The following is a 9,784-nucleotide window of genomic DNA, read 5'->3' on the forward strand; positions in this document are numbered from 1 at the left end:
TCTTCTATGGCTTCATTGCCTCGGGTCAAGTCAAATATCTACTCTGATCTGATAGCTTGCAAATGTGTGTGCAACATTGTTGAAAAAGCATTAGGTCCTTTGGATTGGTGATGGGATAGAGGGTGCTCTTAGCCCTCTGGCACTGACTTGTTTTGTGCCATGTCAGATGCCTGGTGCTGTTTGGGCTACCTGTTCTAGGAATCCATTTTGATGTGCTACCCAATTGGTGTTGAAAGCTACACTACTGGGTAATTTAAATTAAATGTAAATACCCAGAAGAGCCATGGGATGCAGGTGGCGCTGTGGGTTAAACCACAGAGCCTAGGACTTGCCGAACAGAAGGTCGGTGGTTTGAATCCCCACGACAGGGTGAGCTCCTGTTGCTCCTGCCAACCTAGCAGTTCAAAAGCACGTCAAAGTACAAGTAGATAAATAGGTACCGCTCCAGTGGGAAGGTAAACGGCATTTCCGTGCGCTGCTCTGGTTCGCCAGAAGCGGCTTAGTCATGCTGGCCACATGACCCGGAAGCTGTACACCGGCTCCCTCGGCCAATAAAGCGAGATGAGCACCGCAACCCCAGAGTCAGCCACGACTGGACCTAATGGTCAGGGGTCCCTTTACCTTTACCTTTTTTACCCAGAAGAGCCATTTATAGAAGAAAGCGGTAAATGCAGCCTTTCTAGATTTCCCTCACACTTTTTGAGAATTTTGGTTGCTTGCCTAGGTTTCACAAATCATGTAGTGGATCCATATAGGATTAGGAGATAACAGTGTGGGCAACCCTGCAATCTCAACGGTTGCTTTCTTCTGAGGAAGGAAAGGGGATCCATTTGGACTTTGCATAATTACACAACATAAAAATGTACGTAAGTGCTAATAAAAAAGGGGGTTCTCCATACATCTGTATATTTATTTACTTGCTTAAAAATGCTTATCCCCTGTTTTGGGGTGTGAGGCCTCACAAGGCAACTAACAAAATTAATCTTAAATAAAATAAAATAAGCTATTTCAGAAAACAATGAGCAAATCAAGGCACAGGAGTTAGAGGGCCAGGTAGCATCTTCCTCCCTCCCTCCTTGCAGAGCCAATTCTGCCATTCCAGTTTCTCCTGTATGTATAAGGTGCATTCAGAACTTCTCACACCAACTCAATTGAAGGCACTGGCTGGACTTGGTCTCACAGAACTTGATTTCCACATGAAAGCGAGAGCAGTGTCATCTGCATACCGCATTGATAAGCTCCACACATACTCATACATACGGCTTCTATCTCCACTTAACAGTGTGTACTTCCTATTGTGTAACAGAGGAGGTAAGCAAATCTTTTTAAAAAACAAAAACCCATTCTCAGCTCCGTGCCTGTGGAAGTTTGCTTTCTGCATTTTTTTAGATGTAACTTTAAAAGCATGTTATTCAAACAGGCCTTTGCAATGTGAATTTCTTCAGCCAGTACTTACTGGTGTTTTAACTGATTCTTTTATTGACCTTGCACTTTTGTATGCTGCGTACCACCTTGCTGTGGTTTTACGAAAGCGCTGTCTATAAACATTTCAATAGATAAAATTATATGCAAATGCACATACACACACGGTTAACTGTTAGATTAATAGTCTAATCCTGTCTCTCCTCTACCACTCGGGTAGCTTGTATCTTTCTATTCTCGCCACCACAGCAATATCCTGTCCTGCCACATCTCTGTCAGTGTTAGCTAAAGCTGGCAAGGGATTTGCCTCTAGTCTAGACTTCAGTCTAACTGTAGTGTTAATTGTAGGTTGCAAGAGGCTGCATTCTGCATTTGCCATAGCTCTGGCCACTGACATCGCTTTGATCTTTATCCTTGGAAATCACATTCATTGAGAAAAGCTAAAACAAATTTCTCCCTCAGAGAGCTACCATCAAAGGCTGTGCTCTTTCAACTTGAACATTATCCCTGAAGCTTTGAGACTGCAATTAGAAATCAAATGCTGACTAATGTTCATCTGCTCTCAGTGTCTTGCTGCAGAAATGTCAAAGCACCACAGGGCCTTACTCAGGGTACAATGCTGAATTTCATATCTACGTGCCAGGTTTAGATAGCTTTTAGAAAATGTAGGCTTTAAAGGGGAATAGCAGGAAAACATAGTATTTTATGGTTACGGTAATACTATGATCACCTGACACCGGAGGGCAAAACCATGGCATAAAAGAAATTAGCTGGCATTTGACTGGCATATTTATAACTGACGCAGTTGTTTGAAGGGGTGCCTAGAGAATTTTATTAAGGTTTCATTATCCCTGGCGTAGTGTGGATCTTGTCCTTACATCTTTCTTTTTTTAAGCTTTTTAGCGTTTATTAAATTCACTGTAAAAAATCTGACGCACATAAAACCAATGAGAGATAAGGAATGGAAAGTCACCCCACTGAAAGAAACTTTACAGTACAAATTTAAATCCATACAATTTAAGCTTGAACAGCAACTTAATCTTAAAGGTAAAGGTACCCCTGCCCATACGGGCCAGTCTTGACAGACTCTAGGGTTGTGCGCCCATCTCACTCAAAGAGGCCAAGGGCCAGCGCTGTCCGGAGACACTTCCGGGTCACGTGGCCAGCGTGACATCGCTGCTCTGGCTAGCCAGAGCCGCACACGGAAACGCCGTTTACCTTCCCGCTAGTAAGCGGTCCCTATTTATCTACTTGCCCCCGGGGGTGCTTTCGAACTGCTAGGTTGGCAGGCGCTGGGACCGAGCGACGGGAGCGCACCCCGCCGCGGGGATTCGAACCTCCGACCTTTTGATCAGCAAGCCCTAGGCGCTGAGGCTTTTACCCACAGCGCCACCCGTGTCCCTCGAACTTAATCTTAATCTTGGCTTAATCTTGAAGTGTAATCCAATGAGACTGAAAACAAGACACTCGAGGTCCTGGACAAGGTAGTAAAACACTCTTAGACCTTCTGGATCCTTGGACTGATTTACATCAATAAGAGAACCAATTTTTGATGGTGTAAAAGAGATGTTTTTGTCACCAATTACAATTTCAAGCTCCTGCCGGCCAACTCTGTCAGGAGGCGGCCATAACACATCATCTTCTTTCGTGATTTCACTGTCATCGATTATCCTCTTTAGCTCTTCCATCACACATTTGTGTACGTAGGCTTCTTTTCTGATCATGACATCATTTTTATAATTGCTGTTGTTTGCCTATCTCAGTTTCCCGTCAGGGCGGAACTCGAGAAACTTGTGGCTGAATTTCCTCTTGTGCCCAACGTAATAACACAGATAGAAATCGCTCACCATGGCCGCATATTCCCCACAGGCCCGCCCGAGACCTTGTCCTCACATCTTAAACATGAAGCTGAGAGTTCATTAAACCTCAGGACCCTTTGGCTTCTAGAAGCCCAAAATGAAGCCCATAGCCCTCACACCACTGCAATAGTTTGCTTGTGTGGTTTTAGAAATGCCTAAGGCAAGGTAAGGGACGCGGGTGGTGCTGTGGGCTAAACCACAGAGCCTAGGGCTTGCTGATCAGAAGGTCGGCGGTTCGAATCCCCATGACGGGGTGAGCTCCCATTGCTCGGTCCCTGCTCCTGCCAACCTAGCAGTTCGAAAGCACGTCAAAGTGCAAGTAGATAAATAGGTACCGCTCTGGCGGGAAGGTAAACAGCGTTTCCGTGCACTGCTCTGGTTTGCCAGAAGCGGCTTAGTCATGCTGGCCACATGACCCAGAAGCTGTACGCCAGCTCCCTCAGCCAATAAAGCGAGATGAACGCCACAACCCCAGAGTTGGTCCCGACTGGACCTAATGGTCAGGGGTCCCTTTACCCTTTACCTTTAAGGCAAGGTAGCAGTGAATACCAGTAACTGGGAGACCACAGGAGGGAAGAGTGTTCTTCTACTCAAATCCTGCTTGGGAGTTTTCCACAGGTATCTGGTGGGCCACTATGAGAACAGGATGCTGGACTATGTGGGCCTTTGGCCTGATCCAGCAGGCACTTATGTCCTTATGGTGAGCTCCAGATGTTATGGGTCCCTATCTCACATCAGTCCCGGTCACCATGGTGAATGGTCAAAGTTGATAGAATATGGAGTTGCGTGTCGAGGTCCCCAAGCCACGCCAATAAAACACAATTCACACAGAATTTTTGTTTTGGGCATAATTTTGACCACAACATTATTAAAATACAGAAAATGTGACTGGTTGCTTAGGCATTGGTTGCGACTATCTGTCTCCACCCAGGGCAGACTGACATTCGCACGCCCGCAAAAGTCAGAAAGGGAAAACATTTTGGGGAGAAAGATGGAGCTGGGAACCATGCCCTCCCCTCTCCCCAAATGCTCTCAGGGACTCTTGCATGGCCCTAGCCCCTTGACAGGGGTTTGGACAGAAGCATGGCGAGCCCCTGGATCCCTTTAACAGAATATCCTTGCAGCAGCAGCATTGGAGGGGCAGGCACAGCCAATCCATGCCCCTCCACCAACCAATTCATGAAAGCCAATGGCTAACTGCAGCCTTACAAGTTGTGACAATTTGCTACACAGTAGACAAAAACCAAATAGCACCAGCCAATCAGCCAAATGGACAAAATTCCTACCAGGCCCCCATCCCAAAAGCAGACGACCCCATGACAGGCATAGCAAGGTCAATGTGAACAACCCTAAATATAGGGAGGGTGGGCGGGTAATCCGATGCACGCAGTGAAAAGAGGAAGCTCAACGCTGCGCGCAGGGAATAGAAAATTTCTTTGGCTGTAAAATCATAAAATGGCAACATCAAATTCTCACCAACGACAAAGAGGAGCCCAATCGCAATGGTGGCCAACTACCTTTACCCGCCCAGCAACAGTGGGATGTCTTGCAAGACCCCACCACAACACGTGCTCTCCATGAAGGAGAACACGCTTTCCAAAACATCTGGAGAACATTATGTTGACTACCTCTGGTGTAGGTGTGTACCTAAACAAAGCCGTTTTTTAAAAAAAAAAAAAAGATTGATCGTTTTATAGTATTACTGTCAATGCAGAAATCAAAGAGAACTAAAAGACAGTCTTAAATTTAAGCTGGTCTGAGGCCATATGGCCAGTCTTCCAAGGAGTGCATGAAATGCATTCTTAGGAAAGCTGGTATATACCGTATTTTTTGCTCTATAAGACTCACTTTTTCCCTCCTAAAAGGTAAGGGGAAATGTGTTTGCGTCTTATGGAGTGAATGCAGGCTGCGCAGCTATCCCAGAAGCCAGAACAGCAAGAGGGATTGCTGCTTTCACTGCGCAGCGATCCCTCTTGCTGTTCTGGCTTCTGAGATTCAGAATATTTTTTTTCTTGTTTTCCTCCTCCGAAAACTAGGTGTGTCTTGTGATCTGGTGTGTCTTATAGAGCGAAAAATACGGTATATATATATACATATATATATATGTGTGTGTGTGTGTGTGTATATATATAGTATATATATATGCAGGTTTTGGTGTCCTCGGGTGTCTTCCCGTGTAAAAGTTGGGGTGTCTAGGCGACGTTTCGACGAGGTCTCACTCGTCATCTTCAGGCTGGTGCTTTCGGCTTCTTGTTACTGGAACAGAGCAGGATCTCAGTGTTTGAGTTCCTATAAATACTGTTGAGGAGGTGTGGTGTATAGCCTCCAATGTTCTGGGCAGAGAGGAGGTTCCCAGGCTAGTGTGCCTTTTCTTCTTTTGTTCCTTAATTACTTGAGGGATATCTTGAGTGATTTCTTGAGTGATTTCCTGAATCACACTTAGGTGGGTCATTAGGTGTGGATTAGTTGCTAAAGCCTTCGTGTCTTGAACTCTTGAACTTTGTGAAGAGTTTTTCTGAGAAGATGGCTGTACTGCACTTGGTTGTGCTCTGGCTTGGCTTCGTGTATAGGGGCGAGCTGTGGTTTTGTGGCCTGTGCCAGCCAGATCTGTGTAGGGATTGCAGGGGGGTGCAGCATCCGGAGGTGCCACCCTGGTTTGGCTACTGGATGGTGTCTGTAATTTATCTGTGGAGAGGGTCTGGGTTTGGGTCTGGTGTGGTTGATTGGTGATGGCGTTCTGTGTGCCTCTGGATCTGGTGTCAGATTTTGTGGGGAGGGCTAATTTCCAGATGTCTGGCAAGCGGGATGTGTCGTCACGCTTGTTCATGTTGTGAGGGTGTTTCTCTATCTCGATGGCTTCCATGATTATTCTCTTGTGGTGATGTTCCATGTTAAAGAGCAATTTGGAATCTGCAAAATTAATTTCGTGTCCTGTTTCTTTCATGTGTTGGAAAAGAGAGGAAGTTTTTTCTTCTTTTTTGACGGCATTCTTGTGTTCTGCGATCCGTGCATTTATTCGTCTGTTTGTTTGTCCAATGTACGTGGCTGGGCAGACTTTGCAGGGTATTTCATAGACCCCTTGGTTTTCCAACTGAATTTTATCCTTGGGGTTTCTGAGGATATTGGCTATTTTTTGGTTGGTGCAAAAGGCTGTTTTGATATTGTGTTTATGGAGGATTTTGCTAATTTTATCTGTAGTGCCCTTGATATAAGGAAGGAGGGCTATGCCATTGTTTTCTTCTGTGTCTTGGTTTTTGGGGGGTGTTTCTTTTTGGATTAGCTTCGTAACCCTGTTTTGCTGGTATCCATTGGCAATTAACACATTTGAGAGATTCTGTAACTCAGTTGTCAAGTGGTCTTCGTCAGCCAGGCGTTTGGTTCTGGAGCTGGAGGCCCAAGGTTGGGGAACACTGGTCTAAAGGGTTGGAGTAAGGCTTCAGTCATATACCAGTATATGGAGGCCCTAAATTTTAGGGGAAGCACCATAGCTCTGTGGTAGAGCATCTACTTTGCATGCAGAAGGTCCCAGGTTCTGCTCTGAGCATCTACAGTTAGGCTGTAGATTGGATTCATTGGTCCATTGAAACTCTGGAGAGACACCGCCAATGTACACAATACAGAGCTTGATGGACCAATGGCCAGACTCAAGGAAAGGTAGATGCCTATGTCTTCGCAGTTAAAACGATGCGTGTGGCACAAAGAATTATAGAGTTGGAAGGGACCATAAGAGTCATCTAGTCCAACCCCCTGCAGTTCAGGAATCTTTCAACCAATATGGGGTTCAAACCCACAACCCTGAGATTGTGTCTCATGCTCTATCAACTGAGCTATCCGAGGTTATAACAACATATACATCAGAGGGGTTTTATTCAGCCCCTTTTTATCATTTCCTCTTGAATTATTTGGCTTCCATTGCTTCTATGAATTTGGCTCACCAGGATTCAATAAGTGGACTGTTATGTACTGAGTTGAATGGGATCCAAAATGCAGCAGTCTGATTGGTCCTAGAACAATAGGATCCAAAATGCAGCAGTCTGATTGGTTCTAGAACAATAGGATCCAAAATGCAGCAATCTGTTTGGTCCTAGAACAATAGGATCCAAAATGCAGCAGTCTGATTGGTCCTAGAACAATAGGATTCAGAATGCAGCAGTCTGATTGGTCCTAGAACAATGCAGCCGTATGATTGGTCCGCAGGAGCCACCCAATCCAGCTCCAGGTGGAAGTGAATCCACAACCTGATTGGCCTACAGGAGAATCCCAGATTTAGCCAATCACATGCAGCCCATTGTGTAAATAACGTATATAAAGTATATTTCATGGACACAAAGCATACAATAGAAATCTGTTGGCTACCTCTGCTAAATAACATCGATATCTGTCTATCTCGGGAGACAATGGAGGAGCATGCCTTTGAGGGTGAAGTCAAACTGTTGGAAGGTTGCAGCACCTGCTGTGGCTGTGGAGACTGTTGCCGGAGTGATCATCTTTTGTTGCAGCTGGGGCAGATGAAGGCATCTGGTTGTGCTGCTGCAAATGCACCATGGCGTTTCTTCTCCCTGCACTCCTCCCAGCTGTCATTCCTGCTCTGGTCACTGCTATGGATGTACAACCTGACTATCTGTCTCCAAGCACTGCAGTCATCTACAAAGGATTCCCAAACAGTGGGGTTGATGTTGCCAGTGTCTATGTCACATATGCAGAAATCTTTGTAACACAGACTTGGTGCTTGGAGCCAGTTCCCCGTAGAGCGGATCCTGCCATCTTCCATTCTGTAGACATGACCAAGCCGCCATAGATGTCACTGAGACAGGAGTGCAAACATGTTGGGAATGTGGACTTGGGAGAGCACATCTTTGTACTGCCGTGTGATACCCAACATCTTCCTGACACAGCCCATGTGGATGGTTTGAGGCATTGCTCCTCACAGTTGTAAGTTGCCCATGACTCACTTCCATAAAGCAGCATGCTCAACACACAAGCCTAGTAGACCTTCATCTTCGCATTGGACATTAGTATCACATTCTCCCATACCCTTTTGGAGACGTGAGCCATTGATGGACAGTGGTACCTCAGGTTAAGTACTTAATTCGTTCCGGAGGTCCATACTTAACCTGAAACTGTTTTTAACCTGAAGCACCACTTTAGCTAATGGGGCCTCCTGTTGCTGCCACGCCGCTGGAGCGCAATTTCTGTTCTCATCCTGAAGCAAAGTTCTTAACCTGAAGCACTATTTCTGGGTTAGCGGAGTCTGTAACCTGAAGCGTATGTAACCTGAAGCGTATGTAACCCGAGGTACCACTGTACTTGAGTTGCTAATACACTTGTCAGCTTCGATGGACAGGCTGCTCTATCAATAAATATTAGATATGAACAATTTGAGTGTAGCTACTAGCCTGCTGCACCAACATAATTTGCTTTGCCAATTTTGGCAATCGGGTATGTTTCGCAATGATGCACTGAGCATTTATTCTGTTGCTTAGCCATCCTGTATTTCTCCTGATGACGGACTCATAGTGAACCTCTACATGTCAGATAGGCAAAGTCCATGAAGATCAATTGGGCAATCAAAAATGCAGTCTTCTTGCCTGCTGCATGCCTGCCATCGTATCTCCACCCTCAGCTTTTTATTTGCTAAAAGGAACAAATGGGAAAGGGGAAGCAATTAAATTTTGTAGCTTTTAAAGCTGGCCTGTGTATATGGTAAGAAAATACCATAAATGTTTTTTGACTTTTTGCCAGTTGTTAGCAATGTGCAGCCCATATGAATTCCTATATAACAAGGATGGAAATAATGTCAAGAAAACCCGTAAAGGCTTTTGTGGCCTGAATTGTAATGAATGTAGTTTGATACAAAGACTTTCTCACAACATGGCAAAGTGAATCATAAAATACTGGACCTTGAAAGTTAATGCATATTTTTTTTTTAACAATAGCCCAGGGACAGTTTACGTAATGAATTGTAATTAACCCACCTTCAGAATCTTTTATGAGTGTTTTGCCAATTAGCTTTGCATGCTTGCTAATGACTCATAGCCTGCGCATGTCTTTACAGAGCACACTTGTTGCTAGTCTGTTAAGTCAGCAGAAGTATGCAGCATGCTGATGTAGCTACAGGTAAGAGCCACCCGATACTAACAAACTTTAGCATTCGCCACTCAGAATGCATTTGCAAGGACTGAAAGCCCAAGATAATTGTAATGTATAGCAACGGCAAGAGGCTTTTGGTTTCTGAAGGATTGCGAGGAATGTACTGGGCTCTGGTTGAAACATCTGTTGTTACTTAGTACTAACATATATAATATTGCTAATTGCTGAGACATCTTTGTTTTCCTTACTTAGCACTAGGGTTAGAATGGTTTTATTTTTGTGGCTCATGGCTTCCTGCCATTTGCAACACAAGTTCTACTCTAAAGAAAATAAAATGGCTTGCAGGCTGCCTACTTACGTGGTGTACAGGCTTTCTATTTTTAAGAAAAATTAAAGAGGATTAGTGCAATAAT

At 44.8% G+C, this 9,784-nt stretch overlaps 1 pseudogene across 1 annotated transcript; it reads right to left on the minus strand.

Moving 5' to 3' along the window:
- Nucleotides 1–2,783: 2,783 nt before the first annotated feature.
- Nucleotides 2,784–3,287, minus strand: LOC310673727 (protein mago nashi homolog; annotated as a pseudogene). Its single transcript has one exon. The product of its transcript is annotated as a protein mago nashi homolog (transcript).
- Between the last annotated feature and the right edge of the window lie 6,497 nt (nt 3,288–9,784).

This window comes from Podarcis tiliguerta (genome assembly GCF_965153285.1).
Source record: "Podarcis tiliguerta genome assembly, chromosome: 3".
Taxonomy (NCBI): domain Eukaryota; kingdom Metazoa; phylum Chordata; class Lepidosauria; order Squamata; family Lacertidae; genus Podarcis; species Podarcis tiliguerta.